The sequence below is a fragment of the Cryptomeria japonica genome, chromosome 10 (assembly GCF_030272615.1).
Source record: "Cryptomeria japonica chromosome 10, Sugi_1.0, whole genome shotgun sequence".
NCBI lineage: Eukaryota > Viridiplantae > Streptophyta > Pinopsida > Cupressales > Cupressaceae > Cryptomeria > Cryptomeria japonica.
The window spans coordinates 438,897,195-438,917,250 of NC_081414.1; the positions used below are offsets into that span (position 1 = coordinate 438,897,195).

General features: G+C 38.0%; 1 protein-coding gene across 4 annotated transcripts in view; it reads right to left on the reverse strand.

The window, feature by feature from the left end:
- Positions 1-20,056, reverse strand: part of LOC131067554 (uncharacterized) — a 207,378-nt gene that overhangs the window by 129,932 nt on the left and 57,390 nt on the right. The gene's annotated exons all lie outside the window — the stretch shown is intronic.

Consider the following 20,056-nt stretch of genomic DNA (forward strand, 5'->3'; position numbering starts at 1 on the left):
ACCTCACCTGTCAATAAGCCAGCAGATCAAATTGCATTGGCTGATTATAGCATTGCAACCATCCCGATAGAGCGAGCCACCAAAGAGAAAGAAAGGGAAGAGTTCAAGTACTCCGTGCGGAATATGCTCAGGCAACTCGACGAAATGGCTGCTGAGAGAAACATGTACCAAGTTCGTGCTAAGCAGGCTGAGGGATATACTGATCACTTGCTAAAACCATTGCAACATGCCCCTGAATCCCATGTTCCCCCGTTGGCATTGGCACAAAGGACTACAATAGAGTTTGAAGGAGTACGTGATACCACCAAAGCTGTCAAGGAATGGATTCGAAACATTAAGGAAAAGGGAGAGCATATCATTGAAGATGTAAAGGAAATGGCCCACCACCGAGAGACCATTCTGGTCAAATTATTTGAGGTAAAGGAGTGTTTCAAAGTCCATGAGGTGGTTGGTACAATTCTTCCCCTCATAAGGGCTCTCTTCTGGACCCACACGCAGATTCCCACATTGTCCGCTATCTTGGATCCTTATGACATCAGCATTTTTAAAGAATGGTACTGGACTGCCAACATGAAGAGTGAAACAAAAGATACCATTAATAAAGAGCAGGAGGAATGCAAGGAAATTTTGAAAAACATGAGGGATCTTGGTGGAAAGATCCTCCGATCAATGGTTCTGGGCTGGAAAAATAGTTTGTCCGATGATCGAGTACAACCAGATTGGGAGGATAGATTGAGAATTGATAAGGTTGCATACTCTATGGAGGACCTAGAGTTTGCCAGTGGATTGCATTCAGACATTTTATGTTTTGAGGCTCATCGGTCCGACTGGAAGGATGGGTTAAAGCATGTAGATCGCCACTTGGAGGGTATGCAATATAAAATACGCCATCCTCCTATGCCTCCAAGCATGGTGTTGTTCCAACTATGCATCAAATTTCAGGAATATGTTCGGGCAGAACGTGTAGCAAATCGGGACCTCTGGAAGGAGTATTTGCACGGCGAGGATGAATTTCTGGAAAAAGGGTCTACAGCAGAAAAGGAGAAAGTGCTTTCATAAAGTGCAAGTTTCTTTTAAAAATCTTAAAAAGCACTTTTTAGGCATAAAGTTCACTTCTAACTACCAAAACAGTTGTAAATCTTGAGCTCCATGCATGTGCACTTTTGGAGGAGCTTTTTGGGGTAGTTATTAATTACCTTTTTGGTAGTTATTGTTTCTCCTTTAGTTGTTGCTTATATTTTGCCTCCCATTTATGGGTATGGGCAGTTTTGGTAAAGGATGAATCTGGCCCACTTGTTTAAGTTTAATCTTGGCCATTCATCCGTTTTTGGAATTCTATATAAAGGAATTAGTTACTCTTTGTAAAAAGAGAAAAAACAAAGATTGTTGCAAAAACTCTGGCAAAATACATACAAGATTTAATGGAAGTTAAAGTTGTGTTTGTTCTACTGTGAGTGCATGGTCCTCTTCTCCATTTATTTCATATTTCTACAGCTGTATTTAATTTCAGACAGTTATTTAGGCATATATTTGATGGAAAATCTTATTTCACACCATTAGGAAATAGTTGATTATTGTTTCCTCTGCATGGTTAGTCTGAACCCCTTTTGTGCTAAGTTCGGTTATTAGATTTGGATAAATAGGTGTAAGAATCTATCGTTCATATCTAATAAACTTGAAAATTCGAAATCCTTAGATAATTGCACTGGTTTTTACCTAGTTGTGCTAATTAGCTGGCGAAGTAATTTCTAGTTATTTTGATATTTTTGTCTATATGTTGAAATATGTTGTCTTAGTTAGAATTAGTTAGCTATTCTTATTCATTCTTTATCCCTCTCTCCTTTTTTTCCTTTTTTCATTAAAGAAACCCTCTAGTCAAGCTGAAATAGCATCAATCAGAGGCAAAATCAGATGATATAGGACTGTAAATTTTAGGGAACCTGTACGAAACCAATTTTGTCTTACCATAAGTCCCCTTTGTGTTTCCAGAAAAACACATAAAACTACTAAGCTATCCTGTAGTCAAAACGTGACAACAAAAACATTGAGGTCATCCCCATTGATCAAATTCACACAGCATTAGGGATTTCCTTATCTCAAGAGAGGATAGGATTCTTAGTATTTCTATTCTGCGTTGGCTAGATGAAGTCGTAAGTTCCGCGACTTTAGACGCGTCAACAAGACTGAGTATGGTTTCCAGTGTATGGATGATGTGATGTCAAACCATGAGGATGTGCCACGTTTTGTGAATAGTAATCTTCCGAGGCTTCTTGATACTGAATGCATAAGTGGGGTAGAGGATGAAGACTCCACTTGGGAAGTGTTGTATCAGGATGATTTCAACATCTTTGGGATCAATGTGTTGTCTAAAGACTGTTTAGTAGCATTCTATGGTTTCATTGTAGCAACAAGGAGTGAAGATTTCAGACTTGTTACTCATGAAGTAGGGGAGAAAGAAGGACCAGAACGTGGTGATTGCATGCTTGATAACCTATTCCTTGGGTTGAATAATAATAAGGCTCATACTAGTCCAAATTGGGAGTTGGATTTGAGGACAACATTTGTCCCATACTCCAATGTTGTTGAAGCTTTCATGGCTAGGCTTCAAGGGTTTGCTAGAGGAGACATGAATTTCTTAAGTATGCACTTGGTCCTTACTAGCACTTGGGGATGTGTTGAGTTTTATTTTCAGTGTGTTGAAGATCACTTTTGGTTGGGTATCCAGGCTCGAGATCGTCAACATGGTTTGATGGAGCTTATTACATGTGGAAAGAAGGATCTTGGGAGGGATAAGGAACAAATGGACAATCTTGATGGTGATGCTCCCTTCTTTACCAGCCATTTGATGGTTCCTTTTGCTCATCAACTAGTGGATTGGGAAGATATTCTGAGCAAAGGATGGTTCTATGTGGAGTTGGAGTCACTAGAGAGGATATTTCCAGCCTTGAACGTGAGCATGTGTGTTGTTTTGGATGACGATTTCCTGTGTTGCAGCATCTGTCCTCTTCTTAGATGTTGATTTTACTAAAATCAGATGTAAAGTCAATCATTTTAGATTGGGTGGGTTGCTGGTGTACTCTTTTTCAAACTTCACAGTCTCCTGGCAGGACGGGTTTATGGTCTCAGATGAGAGGTATGGCGAGTTGGGGCAATCAGTATCCGTGTATGGGAAGTGTTCAAGCTCTAACTAGTGGTTATCCTTATGCCCTCTCTTCTACTTATGATTGGGACAGCGAACCTTTGCTTTTTATGGTTTATCATTCTGAGGTGTTTGGAGTGGGAGCTATAAGAGTTTTTAGAAGTCTCCATGGTTGTATCAGAATAATTCAATTAAGGCCTAGAAGATTCATGTGGAGTTATGGGGATGAGTTTGTTGAGCTCTTGCAAAGGATTGTTTTCCTCTTTACAGAGAGATTTGGAGAACTCACATTTACAGTCATGGCTCTGCTTGGCACCTTGGGGAGATATGTTGTGGAGTTTGATTGTGAGTTGAGTAGACTCTATTTCCTATTGCCCAGGCTTGTCATAGACAATGGCATTGTTGATATTGATTACTAAGAGCTTTATGGGCATGAGATGCTGCACAATATTGATTTCAGTCCTTCAAGATTTTTTAGTTTGAGTATCATCGATGGTAACATTTTGGAGTTACAAGGGAGGTTAGTACAATTTTGGCATGATGTTTTCACTGATGTGATCAGAGTGGCACAGCATCGACATGGTGGGTTCTTCCTAAAATGAAAAGGGTACCCTGGGATCATACTTGCTTTGATGTGGATCAGTTTAAAATTTTATAGAGTTGTGGTGGCATTGCTTGAGAACAAACAATTTTGGGAAGGGCAGACTATAATGTCCACTTTACCGCTCTAGTTTGTTTTGGGGATTGTTGGCCAATTCCGAGACTCGTTGGTCAGTCAAAAGCGGATATTAGGGTTTCTTTTTTCTAGGAGGTTGCTTTGGCAGTTTTGGTGGCTTACATGTTCGAGTTTTACAATTCTGATTCTGGATTCCTTCTGGGTTTCTAGAGAGCTTCACGATGGTGTGACATGCATCTAAATCTAAGGACTTTTTTGAACTTACTATTTTTAGTAACTGGGGGCGGGGACAACTTATTTTTTGGGTTTTTTTGGGGTTTTCAGAGAGATTCATGATGGTGTGACATGCAAAGGAATCTAAAGACTTTTTCAGACTTACTATTTTTACTAAGTTGTGGCGGTTGCTCAATATGTGGTTAAATTGCATTTGGACACTATTTTTAGCAGTATGCTATTTTTAGTAAGTGACAGTTGCTTCCTGATTTGTGCCCTAACGAAGTTTGGAGACACTTGTTATTTTTAGTAAGTACTATTTTTAGGGTTTTGGATTGAGCTAGTGTAGCACAAGCGATTTATGGCAGTCCAGCTTGGCATGATGATCCAGAGATTCAGTTCTATTTTTGGCAGGCAAATTAGATTCAACTTGAATATATGATCAAATGGACCTAGTCATTTATTAATTAAACGACTCAAGTTATTTTTGTTTTTTGGGGGCATCCATCTTAAAAATATTTTATTAAAGATTTTAATCTTTAAAAATGTGTAAACAAGTGCTTATGTTGCGTGATTCCTTGCTAAAGAAAAATGTTTTATTAAGTGAAATATTAGCTAAGGCATAATGGACGCCTAAGGGAGAAATAAGTTAATTTTGCAATATATTTCACTTATTCATATTGGATGCCTCAGGAGGAATAAGTTGATTTTATAATATAATGCACTTTATCACCTTTGGACGCCACATTATGCTTTATTGCCTCTTAGTGAAGGTCGATTTGGGGAAAAAGCAAAATGAAATATAAATTTCAAAATAATATGAAGTGAATGTGCATTTGGGTTTGGTGTCCATTTGGAGGGAATGTGAATTTGAATTTGGAAACACAAAAAGCTATAAATAAGAGTGATGGGCTCTTGTTTTGGTATCCATCAAATTATAATGAAGTGTTATCAAAATATTGTTGGAATGCTCCGAGGAATGCTTACCTCCTAGACTGTAAGCTCCACTTCTTGCTTTAAACATAGCGACTAGTGAGAATTGGGATTGTTCTTCACTCGGAAGAATGGATGGATTCCTTGCAAGTGTGTGTTCGAGTTTTCTGATTTTTGGAGTGTTGTAAGTGTGTTTCCAACTTGCTGGTTTTGGGTGTGGTTGTAGCTTATTTTAATTCATAACTCTTTGTCCGGGTGTCAGCTCATTCTAGTTAGTGGCTCGTTCTCATCCTATGTCCCAGGCGATCATTCTTGTAAGTTTGTATTGCTTAACTCTATGTTTTCATTTTTATAATACAAGTTGAATGTCTGTCCTAGCCGTACTATGTTGGGCTGCCTTGGGATGCATGCAAGAAATCATTTGAGGGTGTTTGATACATTTTGTTTGTGCTAGCTTAATTGCCTATCCCATATCTTTCATTTGCATCTGTCTGGGGGTCACTATGTTGAGTGTGGGCAAAGTTGTGAGTAATTTTGTGATTTTTGTAGTTGTTGGTCTGCGTTTTCCCAACGATTGCATATCAAATTCTGAAATTGTTAGTGTGGAGAGTGTTTTTGGTGTGTTAGGTCTGTATTGAGTTTGGGAGTGTATATCTTATTATTTGCAGCTGTTGGACTTGTTATCAACACTTGATTTACCATTCATATTCATCTTGTAATGCTGGTTAGTAGTACTAACAACAAGTTTCTTGATTACTCTTAGTCCCACTGCATAAGTGGAAGAGGTTGGCTTTGTCACCTAACTTTTGGACAACAATATCTCATAATCAGGGAATCCATATTATGCATTGTAAAGTTGATTAGTAGTACTAACAACTATCTATTTCTGGAGTGTTGCTCAGGACTCACTGAATAAGTGGAAGAGGCTGGTTTACCGCCTTCCTTTAATTATTGTAACACTATCCTCCTGCTGAATAGTGGATGAGTAGATTGCAATTCCATTTTCTGTCCTCCCACTAGATAAGTGGTCAAGTGATTGTTGCTATTTTCAATTGCTTGCAATCTTGTACTTGGTTGGTTGCACCTCCAAACTGTTGTGGAAGTTCTATCACCCACTGGATAAGCAGAAGGGGCTGGCTTGCCACCCAGTTTTGTACTTTGCATTGTAATTTCCAGCAGATCGTTGAGCTAACGATCCCCTTAGCACCGTATGCTCTCACCTTCCCACATTGGGATCTTGGTGATCAAAGAGTGGAAGGATTATTTTCAGCGATGTTTCTGATTTTCATTTACTAATCCTAACGGGTGCTTGTAGTGTTGTAACTGGAAAAATTTGAAAAAAATTAAGGGCAATATTACACAGAACCATCTCTTGGGCCAATTCACTTTATCCACAAGAGGTAGGAGCATCCAACCGGGACCAAAACCATCTCTTGGGCCAATTCACTTTATCCACAAGAGGTATGAGCATCCAACCAGGACCAGAACCATCTCTTGGGCCAATTGTTATTCCATAATTCCCAATAAATCTCTTCCACAGATCTGCTATAAAGTCTTCCATAGTCTGATCATAAGATTGTCATAAAGTATCCACAATCTTTTCTCAAAAGTCTATTATCACCTCTTCATATACTTCATCTTAGATCTCCATAATATTCTCTCTTAATCTAGTGTATATATTATATACTTGATTGTCTTCTTCGCAAAATACACGTATGTTTAACAATCTCTCATATTGTCTTGCCATTGTCATTTAGTTGTTGCCATATTTTTGACGGAGTTGATATATCCCTTCTCATTGATCAGAATGCATAATCAATTTATCCTTACCCTACAAGCTAGCAATATCATGCTCTAGTACCACTTGTAATGTCCCCTTCTGGGATTGCCCTAGATTACTATTCTCAATTGATAAGAGAGGGTTAGAGAGAGGGTGCCTTTATCTTCTTAAAGGGAAAACAGTTTGCCGGTCCCTGTATTGTTTTTGGTTTCGCTAAAGTATTCTCCCTTTTAAATCTTTTTTTGTTCAGATCAGAGTGTAGATCAAACTTTTGTCTATATATGTATATTAATCTATTTGTATGTGTTTTCTATCTGCATAAAGAATTCATTTGCAATCATACCCAGATGCTGTTATAAGCAATCAGTCAGTTTCGGTGTGGCTTTTTGAAGGTCTATGTCTTTAAGTCTGATCCGCCTGTGACATTGATGTAATTCTAAGTGCAGTCTATTTCTCTCTAACTGATTCCTGTGTTACGGATATATATGAAATTAAGTGTGACTGTCATACATATTGCAATCTATATTAATTTTACTACTGAATTCTGCATAAGAACATTATCAGGCTTCATAAATTAAGCATACATATTAAGCACATCTCCAACCAAGAACAAAGATGTTACTGCCTGTAACTTAATAACAGTTCTGATCTGATCCGATCGATGGTGATCTCACTGGATGCTTGGATTCCTTTCCTTTATATCTCTCAATGTGAGGGAGGGATCACACCTCTTCATCATGTATGTCCTTTGGCAAGAGGCACACCCTTTCACCATCAGCAACCTTTGAAAGAGTGCAACTCTTAATTATTTCTGCCCCTTTTAAAGGGACACAACCTTTCACAATCAGATTTGCACTTTCATTTAAACTAGATCTACACCTCTGATTCCGAAATTATCCCCCTCAAATGAGGCTCTCTTCTCCCTTTTATATCTCATGTTTGAGGGGGTCACAAATTTTCATTTCATGTCTTTGACCATTCATTAACTAAATTAAAATTTAATTATATTTAATTATATTCTTTTATATTTTAATTTTATTATTATCATTTACCATTAAATTGTATTTCAATTTGGGGACATTACAGTTAAAGTGAGTTTTCTGCTCTTTAATAATCTGATTTTATTATCAGAAATCTGATTTCAGTACTTATCTCTTTGATATTATTATTGAGCTAACACGTGTTTGATGAGTTGAAGAACCTCTCCTTACAAAGCATCTAATGTTTCCTATGAATATGTAATGATTTAGAGGCAATGGCCCAGCCCCCTCTTCATCTTCTTATTCAAAATGAGTCCTTATTTCCATGCAAATATACTGACTGAGTGGTGAAGGCGCTGCCCCCACTTCATCTAGTTGATGTTGAGAGCAATTTGCATATGATGGTTTATTATCTTGCATCTAATTTGAAGCTAACAATCAGCAAGTTATTCCTCTTTGGTTTTTAATATTGCATCATATATTTCAAAAAAATTGAGGGTTGGTTTATTACAAAGAGGTCAAGCTTGTAGAAGATTCATTGAAGCCAATAAAGGATTCATGGAAAGAGACATAAGTGTCCATTGTTTCTGATTGATGGAAAGATGCAAAAATATTGGCCCTTGATCAATGTCATAGCGGTGTTCCCTGAAGGGGCAATGTTTTTGAGAGTTATGGATTGTGAGGGGCAAGTTAAAGTTGTCCAATTTATCGTTGATGTTCTCACCGCAGTCATTAAGGAAGTGAGACCTCATAATGTTGTTCGAATCATAACAGACAACGCAAAGAATTGTAGAGCTGTTGGGTTGTTGGTGGAGGAACACTATTCACTAATTAAAATCAACTTAAGTTTATATAGTATTATAAGTGCAAGATTAATAACTGCTTATGGGGAAACATAATAACACTTTTAAGTTGTAATTTAAGTGGAGAGAACCTAGCTTCACGGGCCCCACAATGGTTTAAATTCTTGATAAAAACAAAAAGAATAATGTAAGAAGTTTCTAAAATAGCAAATTAAACTAATAATAGATTGTGCACCGAATCTGATCCTTTAGATGAGATTAATATTAGCCCTTGGATTTAGGACAAGTAGTAAATAAAATTTCAACTCTCATCCAATTAATTATTTTGAAAGACTTATTCAAAGCTTATAAACTTAATTTTGAAATGAAAGCACCAAACTGAAATCTAAGAGATACACCACACGAAGAAACCAATGCACGAGAGATTACGTGGAAACCCGTTGACGTGGCTAAAGTCGGATAACCAACTCCCTCCGGTCAATGCAGAATAGAATGTTCTTTTTGAGTGTTCTATCCTCTCTTGAATAAGGAATCCCTAATGTTGTTCTAATTGATCAATGGGGACAACCTCAAGGTTCCAATCGTGGGGTCATGACAGTGGGATAGCTCAATGATTTGATGTGTTTTGCTGGAAACACAAGGGGACTTACGTTTGCAACAAGCTGATCTACATCTAACGATGTTGTGATTCTCAAGCTAGGAAAATAAACAACAAAAGAGATAGGGTTCAGGAGACCTAAGGACAGTGATGATAATGGCTAATGTAGGGGGTAGACAGATTTCGATAAACGAGTTTTTGTTTTGTCAAAGACAACCTCACAACTCGACAAGAACGGTGCAAGCTCCAAACGATAAATGGATTTTCAAACTATGGGGATTCATCTAGGCACCCAATTCTGGCGCAGCCTAAAATAAACACCTACAGTTAAACTAAGCATAGTTTTGGGTTCAGACTAACCATGCACGGTGACCTACAATCAGCACATCACCAATGGTATGAACCTGAAATGCATCAAATACCCTCACACTTCGCTATTAAAATCATTGAACTCTAACTTACCAACTGAAGGGAAACCACACAAACAGATGAAAACAAAGACAACAAACATCATATTTCAATGTTCATATATTTGCTTCAGTTGTCATTACAACAATTTCTACAACAGTTCTATGCTACTTCTAATAATTTGAAAACTGCAACTACTTCTAACTCCTAAAAATCTAACTAACTCTAACCTCTAAGAGTCTAAAAATCTAACCTGTTCTAACCCTTTACAATGAGAGGCATCCTGCCTATTATAGATTTTACAAATTGAACCAGAGGCCAAGATTGACTGCATCCAAGGGCCCTGATTTGCCTTCTAGAAACTTGGCAGCTTTAACCCATGCCTATTAACTCTTCAATTGTCCTCCCAACCACTTTTCCAGCTACTAACCACTGTTTGGCATCAATTCAGGTCAATCTTGTAGTTGGGAATAACTGATTTGTGTCCCCTCATTTTAAGTACATTAGATGGGGCCCATAGGCAATCCTTTACATTAAACAATTCAGTTTTGCAAACTAACTTTCTGGAATTGAGTCCAGCTGTATATTTGTAGCATTCTGAGTGTTACAGCTATCTCCAATCTTGTTGGGGCTCCAACTTGTCGTTTGGTGATGGCACGCTTCCCTGTGCTTCGTTTTATGTTCTGCGGTGCGCTCTTCATTGGCAACATCTAGGATCGTCGTTTTGATCTTGCGCTTTGCATTTTCGCCTCCAGGTGTCGATTGCAAATAATCAATTTCGGCCTCAATTAATCATCCCACAAAATTAAATAAATTTAATAAATATTAAATTTCTGGGGCAATGTGGCAAAGATGAAAGATGTTTTCTTTTTAAAATAATATAAATTCCTCCTTCACAAAATTAGGGTTCTAAAATTAAAATGTGCGAGTTTTAAATGTCCTTCACTTTGGTTGGCAAAATCGGCCATTTTGCTCTAAATGAGCGAACTTCAGTGACCCCTTTTGACCTGAGATGAAACTCATACATTCCATAAAAAAGTGTGACTTTCAATTGATATGTGGGATTTCACTTTAAACTCTCATTTTAAGTTCGGCTATTTGAGGCTAATTGTGCAATTTCATCCTTTAGTTTTAATAACTTTTAAACGCCTAACTAGCCTATTATAAAACTCGCGAACTTTCTAAGTTTTGTGCGATTTTATTGTTTTGATTTTAAAGCGCCCTTATTTCATTTCTTGCAAAATGATGAAAATTGCTGAACTTTGAGAATTTCGGGTTTTTTAATGAAAATGCGTGATTTTGTTGAGCTTCAAATGCCCTATTAATTAGTGAAATTCGGCCATTTACCTTATAAGGAGCGAACCTTTTGCACCTTGCAAAACTTTGCTAACTGCCGAATTTGTTGAATGATTCACCCTTTGCCTTTGGTTATGAAATTCGACCTGCTTTGTTCAAATGTGAGGCCTTATGCGACTTTGCATTGAAACTCGGCATCTTGAATTGAAATGTGCGACTTTGGTTGCCTCGTCCATTTGTGACTAAATGCGACCCTTATTTCATTATAAAATCACCAAACTTTATTTGAACGCCCCTTTGCAGGAAGGAACTCGGGCTTTTTGGTCGAAATGTGTCATTTCCTCTTTTTGCAAAATTCGCGATTTTCTATTGTATGAAATCACGCGACTTTGTTTCGGTTTGCAAACTCGGCATTTTAATAAAATCATGCAATTTAGCTTATGCCTCCCAACTTGGCATTCTGGCTCGAAATTTTTAGTGGAATGTATGATTTTGATTCACATTTCGCCCTCCTTTCATTTTCAGGATTTCTGAAGAAGATGCGCAATTTTTACCTCTCTTATTCGCCCGACTTGACCTTTGATTCACCCTCTTTCAAGCGACCTCAGGCCTGCAAATGAGAATGCATGACTTAGTGTTTTCGAATGAACTCAGGCGATTTGTTAAAATGTGCAACTTAGGGTAAACTTGGCTCGACGATTTTAGTGAAAATGAGCGAACTCTAGACGCACAATTTGGCTTTGGAGTGAATCTCGAGGTTTAAGGATGAAACCCGAAATCTTCATTGTGTTCCCCGACTTTGGCTATTTCGGGAAGACTTCGGCGATTGGAGGGCATTTTGACGAGCTTCACTCAGCATTTGACTAGCTTTTGAAAGCCCAAAATCTTTATTTCGGCCCTTGACTTTCTCAATCGAGCAGACATGGGGGTCCCCATCAAAGCCGGGGTGTGTGCAAAATGCACAAAAAAACCCAAGATGAAAAAAACCACAATGAGATATGTTGCTAAGATCTACTGTCCTAATCCAGCTTCACAGTTAAAACTTCAATTACAATGTTTAAGGGCACCAACCCTAAGGAGTCACCAAACCCCCATTCTAAGAGCACCAACTCTTTCCATCAATATAAGCACCAACTCAATTCTTCTAAAACACCAATTTTATCAGGAAAACACTCACACAATATTACTGGTTTCAATTTCATATACCACCAAGTTTTATATACATAAACATATAAAAATAAACTTTTATACCCTGATTGCCTTCATCCTTCAGGAAATTGCATGATGTCACAAATCTGAAATACAGAAACCTGCAAAACTTATTCAGATCATTGCCAACCTTCACGCAGGTGTTAGTCTGCAATAAAGACCTGCAAAACTTCTACAACACTATCAATTTGCTTAATAACATCAACGTGTTCTGTGACTGATTCAAATCTGGTCTGGAACTTATCTGAAAATGATAGAATGTTGTATAAACCTGGAATATACTGTCACAAATAATAATGTATTGAACTGCAAATCAATTTATACCTGATCTGAAATATATCAATTACGAACCAGAACTGCAGACTGTGACTTTCAGAAATTGCCCAATGGTAAAATCCTTCAGAATTTCTTCAAAAACTCGTATATCTCCTCCACAAACAAACTATTCTCAATATCTTGCAGACTATGTTTTGAATGTATTAATCAATGCTTTCTTTTTCTTTCTTGCAGATTTATATCAAATAACACTCAGTCTCTATCAGCCTCAATTAAAAGAATAAGACATGTCTTTCTTCTTATCAAATTACTCACGTGAGGCTTCCTTAAAATATCTATCAATATTCTTCAGCCCTCTTATTTAAACTTCAAATGACACACATATATATCCTTCCGTTTCTTCATCGGTAGGGAAGTTGAAAGATAACTAATAACTTCCATAGCAGTTGAGAAGTTCCAACAACTTCCAACTGATTACAACTGTCAATGAAACAACTTTGCATCCTCAAATTCGAACTTTGTATTTGGCTGCTTACATGATGATTATAAACAAGAGTTTATAAACATAAAACTGCTCAAGGAAAAACAGTTATCACTAAGTAACTGATGCATATCTATATATAATAACCACTCTTCTTTAAATATTGCTGATCAAAACATTTCTGTAGAAAGATCAAACAATGACACAATCAGTTCACAAGTATCTAGATCAATTATTGGTAGTATCATTTTGTTGTGTATTGAATATTTATACTGCTGTTAATATTGATACTATTAACAATATTTATATTATTCCTGATAATATGCTGAAACCAAGATACAGGACCAAAACACTCAGTACTTTGGACAATGTGACATCAATGACAAGTATGCCAACAGATGGAACCCCTTAATCTTAAAGGATAACTCTTTAAGAACTTTTCCTCTTGATTCTCTTTTCCATTTTGTTTTTTCACAGGTTGAAGAATATGCAAGTGAGATAATGATTTGGTGTGCAAAACCCTATGATCTCTCGCAGCTGCTGGTTTAAAGCTTTCTTTTCTAAAATGTCAATTTGTGTTCATAACTGCATGAAAAGAAGTGGGCATGACATTTTTTTAACACCTTGTGTGGTCCACTCACTCAATCTTATGCTACAAAAGATTGGGAATAAAATTGATTGGATCAAAGAGTTGCATGCAAAGGATAAAGACATTCAAATGTTCATCACCAACCGCCACATGCTGCAAGGCATTTTTTCGATCATTTTCAAAACTAGAGATATTGCAAATAAGTGAAATAGTAAAAAATTTTACATTTCATAATTTGATTGTGTATCCTAATTCTTCTTTAAAATTTGTTTTGAGATTTTAATTATTTTATTTTTATTTTTGAATAGGTTCCTTGAGATCAGTTTCACCTTTGACAAACTTGCCTTGAGATGACTTATGAAAGTTAGAGAGACACTTTCTAGCATGGTGATTAGCCAAAATTGGTCAATATGGAGGCAAAGCAACTTTGACAAGGCAACAAAAATTAAGTGGATGACCCTAGATGAATCTCGGTGGCATTGTGTGGAGTATCGCCTTAGTTTCATTGAGCCCATTTCAAGCATGATTCACTATATTGACATTGCCAAGCCTTGCTTGAGAGAGATATATGATGGCATTGACAAAATGATTGATAAGATAAGAGCATCATAAATGCAAAAGAGAAAGACCCTGAAGAGACTCTCTTCAAACAAATGCACACAATTGTCGAACAAGGAAGAAACACAATGATCGCCTGAAAGATGCCAACTGAGATATTGGCACAATCTGATTTGGTTTGTCTCAACTGAATCTTTGACCAGCAATGTAATTTTTTGTTTCGATGAGGTTTTTTTTCATTTTTATGTGTTTTGAAAGTTTTTGAATGATAGATTGAATAATGCAATTTGGAATACTAGTTAAGAACAAATTACAACTACTGAAATTAAATTTCAGAATGACTAATTTATTAACAGCAATTAACAAATGCCAAGAATAAATGAAATTCAACACTACCATGCCAAATTGGCCTACCAGGAGTTCAACGTCTTGCCCAGAGGGCTTCTTTATTGACTTTATTGAATGAAGATGCTGCTACAAGAGCTTCCAATGTGTTCCAACTGCTCCAACAAGTTTTATTCTCCTAAATAATAATTATCAAAAACAATTGAATGAATACTGACAATTTTGAAGCCTATTCTGAAATCTTGCCAGGAGAGATTCCCAATTTTGACCCTTTTTACCCCTCTATTTCGCTGATGTAGCTCCAGTATGGTGTAATTCCTCCAAACAAACCCTTGGCTTCCTCTTATAGGCTGCTGACAATGAATTCTGAGCAATAAACCTGAGCTGAAACCCTTCTAAATATTTCTTTGGCTTTCACAGGCAAAATGGAATGGTACGGCCAGGTCTAGGGAGTATGGCTAGCCAAAGAATGCACAAATTTCATCAAATTCAGTCTCCTTTCCCCTCAGATCTGATAATCAAATTCTTATGATCCTGCTCTCACCCTTTAGCTGCCTGGTTCGAACCCTTGAAGACCAAATACAATCTTCTATGCAAAATCGATTGATGATTGATGAAGGGTTTTCGTCCTATCATCAAAAGGTTGGAGGATTTCGTCCCCAATCTTGCTCCAGCTCTCTGCAAAATCGTTGCAGACCTGAAAATTATTTCTTCCTTCAAAATTAGACACATCAATAATACCCAAAAATGCATGTACAAAGTCTTTTATCTCTCCAAACCCCAAATTGAACTTCCTAGAGGCATCTTTGAAGATTCCTTGTAATCTTCCTCTCCCATAAAGTGGCGCCATCTTGGGGGGGTCTCATCATGTAAAATCAAGCACCTTTTTAGTTATTAAACCTCCTAGGAAAGAGTGCATTGTAACTTTTAATATAAAGTTACTTATTCCCAAAATGAAGTAACCTATAAAGTCACTTTTATTAACTTTTTCTAAATTTAGAAAAAGTAACTTTATAACATAATATTATAAAGTTTTATTATAAATGGCTCACCAAAGCAAAGTTTGTCAAGTATTGGTCCCCTTTGGCTAACCCATAATCTCCCAACACTGAACTTCACCTATGGAGATGGGTGATAGGTGAATTTATGCATCTGGATAGCAACCAGAGAAGTTGGGACATTACAGTCTTCCCTTCCCGGGATTGCTTGTCCTCAAGCAACTAAAGAGCTGGATGTTGTAGAATAGCTTCACCTTCCCAAGTGGCATCCTCTATGGGCAAATCCTTCCATCTAACCATGTATTCCCGGATCACTCTATTCCGCAAATTCCTCTCACGCCTATCTAGGATCTCAACTAGAACCATAACCAACCAAGGGTGGTAACACTGATGAAGTCACTGTGCCCTGTCCAATTGCCTTTTTAAGGCAAGATACATGGAAGACGTTATGAATCTTTCTCTCTGGTGGTAGCTCAATCTCATATGTCAGGTCTCCAACTCTCCTCAACACACGGTACGGTCCATAAAATCGAGGCTTGAGTTTCTCAGCCCCACTCATCTTCAAAGTACTATGTCGGTACAGTTGGAGATGCAGGAACACCATATCTCCAATCTCAAATGACCTCTCAATCCTATGGCGATCAGCATATAGCTTCTGCTAATTCTAGGTTCGCTAAATGTTCTCCTTAAGTGCCTTAAGAATGTCTTGGCTCTCCTAAAGCCAATCCTGTGCCAATGGTGCTCTACTGTCTCCAAGTGCCAAATCCATAAATGTCATAGCATCGTAACCATATAGAGAACGAAAAGGAAACATATCAAGAGACATATGATGTGTTGTGTTGTAGTAGAACTCTCCTAGATACAATCAACGAACCCAAGCACGTTGTTGTCCTGACACATAGCTGCGTAGATACCCCTCAATCCACTTATTCACAATCTCAATCTAACCATCAGTATGAGGGTGGTAGTTGGTGCTGGGAGTCAACTCTGTGCCAATGAGTCTAAACAATTCCTGCCAAAAAGAACTCATGAACCTACTGTCACAGTCACTGACAATGGTCTTTGGAAGACCATGAAGCCGAAATACCTCTTTGAAAAATACATCAGCAACCTGTGAAGCTGTATAATCTGCTACTATGGGAATGAAATGAGCATATTTAGTCAATCTATCCACCACTACGTATATGCAATCTTTCCCATGTACCTTGGGAAGTCCAGTGATGAAATCCATCGAAATACCTTTCCATTTCTACTCCGGAATGGGAAGAGGTTGCAGCAGAACAACAGGGTGTGTATTTTCAGTTTTATTTTGTTGCCAAGTAATACACTCCTTTACATGTTGTAAAACATCATCTTTGAGGCCCTTCCAAGTGAACCTCTCTCTAATTTGCGTGTAGGACTTGCCATACCCCTAATGTCTTGCTACAGGAGTGTCATCATAAGCATGTAAAATCTGATTTTTAAGTTTAGATTCCGGAACCAAATATATTCTTCCCTTATAGTAAATCACATAACCCACAACCGTGTATCTATCATCCTGAATGATTCCATCCATAATTTCAAAAGAAGCTGATTTTTGGAATATTCTACCAACAGCTGAGATTTCCAATTAGCTGAAATCTCACTCCATGAACAAAGAGCGGCAATAGATGGCTTCCTAGATAATGCATCAGCAGCAACATTCTTTTTCCCCTTGACATATTCAATGTCAAAATCATATGCTTGGATCTTACTGACCCACTTTTGTTTCCTTTCATTGAGATCCTTTTGTTCTAAAAAGTACTTAAGGTTGTTATGATCAATTTTAACAATGAATTTCCTTCCAACTAAGTACTGTCTGAATTTTGTGAGTGCATGCATAATAGCCAACATTTCTTTATCATATGTAGAGTATAATTTTTCATTGTCTTTCAGTTTCCTACTCTCATATGCAATAGGATGATGATTTTGCATGAGTATTGCACCCACACCCTCTCCTAAAGCATCACATTCAAGCACAAAGGGTTGGGTGAAATCAGGAAGTGCCAACACAGGACAAGTGCTCATCACCTGCTTAAGCCTATCAAATATCACTTGTGCCTCCTAAGTCCATCTGAAAGCACCCTTCCTGGTGAGATCTGTTAAAGGTGTTGCAAGCTGAGAATAACCTCTAACAAACCTCCTGTAATAAGCACATAACCCAAGAAAACCACGCAACTCTGAAATGTTCCTGGGAGGTGGCCAGTCAAGAATAGCTTGGATATTTTCTTGATGAACTTTGACTCCATCCACACCTATCACATGACCCAAGTATAAAACCTCTGTGGGCCCAAATTCACCTTTGGACATTTTAGCATACAAAGACTATGATTCCATAATGCTCAACACCTCATCTAAGTGCCTCAAATGTTCCTCCCAAGATCTGTTGTAAATCAAGATATCATCAAATAATACTAAAACAAATTTACGCAGATGCTTATTGAATAAGTGGTTCATGCATGACTGAAATGTAGCTGGGGCATTAGTGAGACCAAAAGGCATCACTAAGAACTCATAGTGACCATAATGGCACCTAAAAGCTGTTTTGTGGATATCTAACTCACACACCTTAATCTGGTGATACCCCGATCGAAGATCAATCTTCGAAAAGTAAATTGCGCCATGAAGCTCATCTAATAGCTCATCAATGCGTGGAATGGGATACCGATTCTTATTGGTTTTCTTGTTGACGGCACGATAGTCAATACACATGCGTAAGGTACCATCCTTCTTCTTCACCAGCACTACTGAAGAAGCAAAGGGACTAGAACTCGGTCTAATGAATCCCATGTCCATAAGTTTGTTGATGGTCTTCTCTATCTTGTCTCTGTAGGCCTTAGGATGGCGATATGGAGTGATCATAACAGGTTTTTCTCCCTCTTCTAACTCTATCACATTCTCAAAGCCTCTATCAGGCGGAATACCAAGTGGTATATCACCAAACACCACCCCATGCTTATCTAAAATCTACTGAATATCTATATAGTAAGTTTTGCCATCCTGAGATGAAGGTGCCTTAGATGAAATAAAGCACTGTGTAGCCCAAAGGATGTCTCGGTGCCTGATAATAGTCTTCATTCTGCAAGAAGAAACCTCCTTGGGGTCTCCATTTGACAATGCTCTCAATATTCTCTTCTTACCATCAGCTAGAAAATCCAACTGCATCTTGCGGTGATCTATGACATATCTACCAATCCCCTGTAACCACTACATACCATAACTATATCATAATCCTCAATGGCAGAACATAAAAATCATTTGTCAATGTGTAGTCCCCCATTTGAATACTGAGCTGAGGAATCCTCATGGTACATCCCAACACTGCACCATCTGCAACCTTCACTCCAAATCTTGAAAATTCGTCTATCTGCAACCCACGTTTCTCTACTAGGTGTTGATCAATAAAGTTATGGGTTGCTCCAGTATCTACTAAACACACTACCCGCTTCCCTTGAATAGTCTTCTTTAGTCTGAAAGCATGGAACTTAGGATAGCTCGAAAGAGTGGCCATGGTGACATTGGTCGTAGCATGCGCATCAGTAGAATCAATCTCTAGCTGTGGTGGCTCATTATATACCTCCTCATCATCAATGTCCTATATGTGTTCATCCTCCACGTCTGAACTCACCTCAATGAGATGGGCTTTGCCTTTGCCAAGGCATCTGTGACCCGGTTCCCAAGGTTCCTTACAAGTAAAACACGGCTTCTTTCTTCTCAATTCATTTCTAGATTCCTGATCAATCTTAGGAGAAGATGTGTTCCCCTTCTGCAGATTAAATGACTTTTGGAAGGGTTTGGAGTTCCTGGGAAAGTTTTTGTTTTGCTGAAATGTGGAGGGTGGAGGTAAGGTATCGAGGTCCAATGTAAGCTGTATGGCCTCCTGTAAAGTCTTAGGCTTTAAAGCCTTAACCAATCCTTTGAGTCTCTCATGAAGGCCCTCAATAAAGAGCATCACCACCCATCTATCGGGCATCTTTGGGACCATCACTGCTATGCACTGGAACTCATTAATGTAAGCCTCTACATGTCCAGTCTGCTTTAGTAAAGCTAAGTCCATGTAATATAGTTCCACATCTTTCCTGTCAAACCTGGCAATCAGTCTCTTTGTGAACTCTGCGTATGATTGAATAAGGGCATGATTCTGAGTGACTAATCCATGGTGCCACCAATCGCATGCAACAACCTCCAAATGCGGGACAACAAACTGAAAGGCTTCATTTTCAGCCATAGGTTTCAAGGATAAGCATAAGTCCAACTTATGGACCCATGCTCGTGCACTAATGGAGCCACTACCATCAAAAGTGGATAAAGTAAGCTTATCTGTAGCTTTCTTCAAATCGTTATTCCACTGCTGTCTAGGCCATTTGTCATTCTGTCCCCTAATAGAATCTTTGTGCTGCATACAATATTGATACAAAGGGAAAGCATCTCTGACATATGCTGGAAGTCGAGCCCACTCATCACTGGCAGCCATAACTGTATCCTGAAAAGTCACTCCATTTTGTGGATCAGCCAATGGTGGTTCCTCTCTAGGAGTGAAATGAGGAAGCGCTCACCTACCTTGCAGTCAACAAGTATGTAAAGTTCACTTCATAGATTATACAAATCACTCGATGTTATTCATTCCCTATTATCAGGAGATATAAAGTTGTTGCATGGTTACTAATGGTTTATCTATAAACAATATGAGGCCCACTGACTATAGTAGTGTGGACAATTTAACCAATAGCCTACAGTACAATCTTCCAGCTAACAG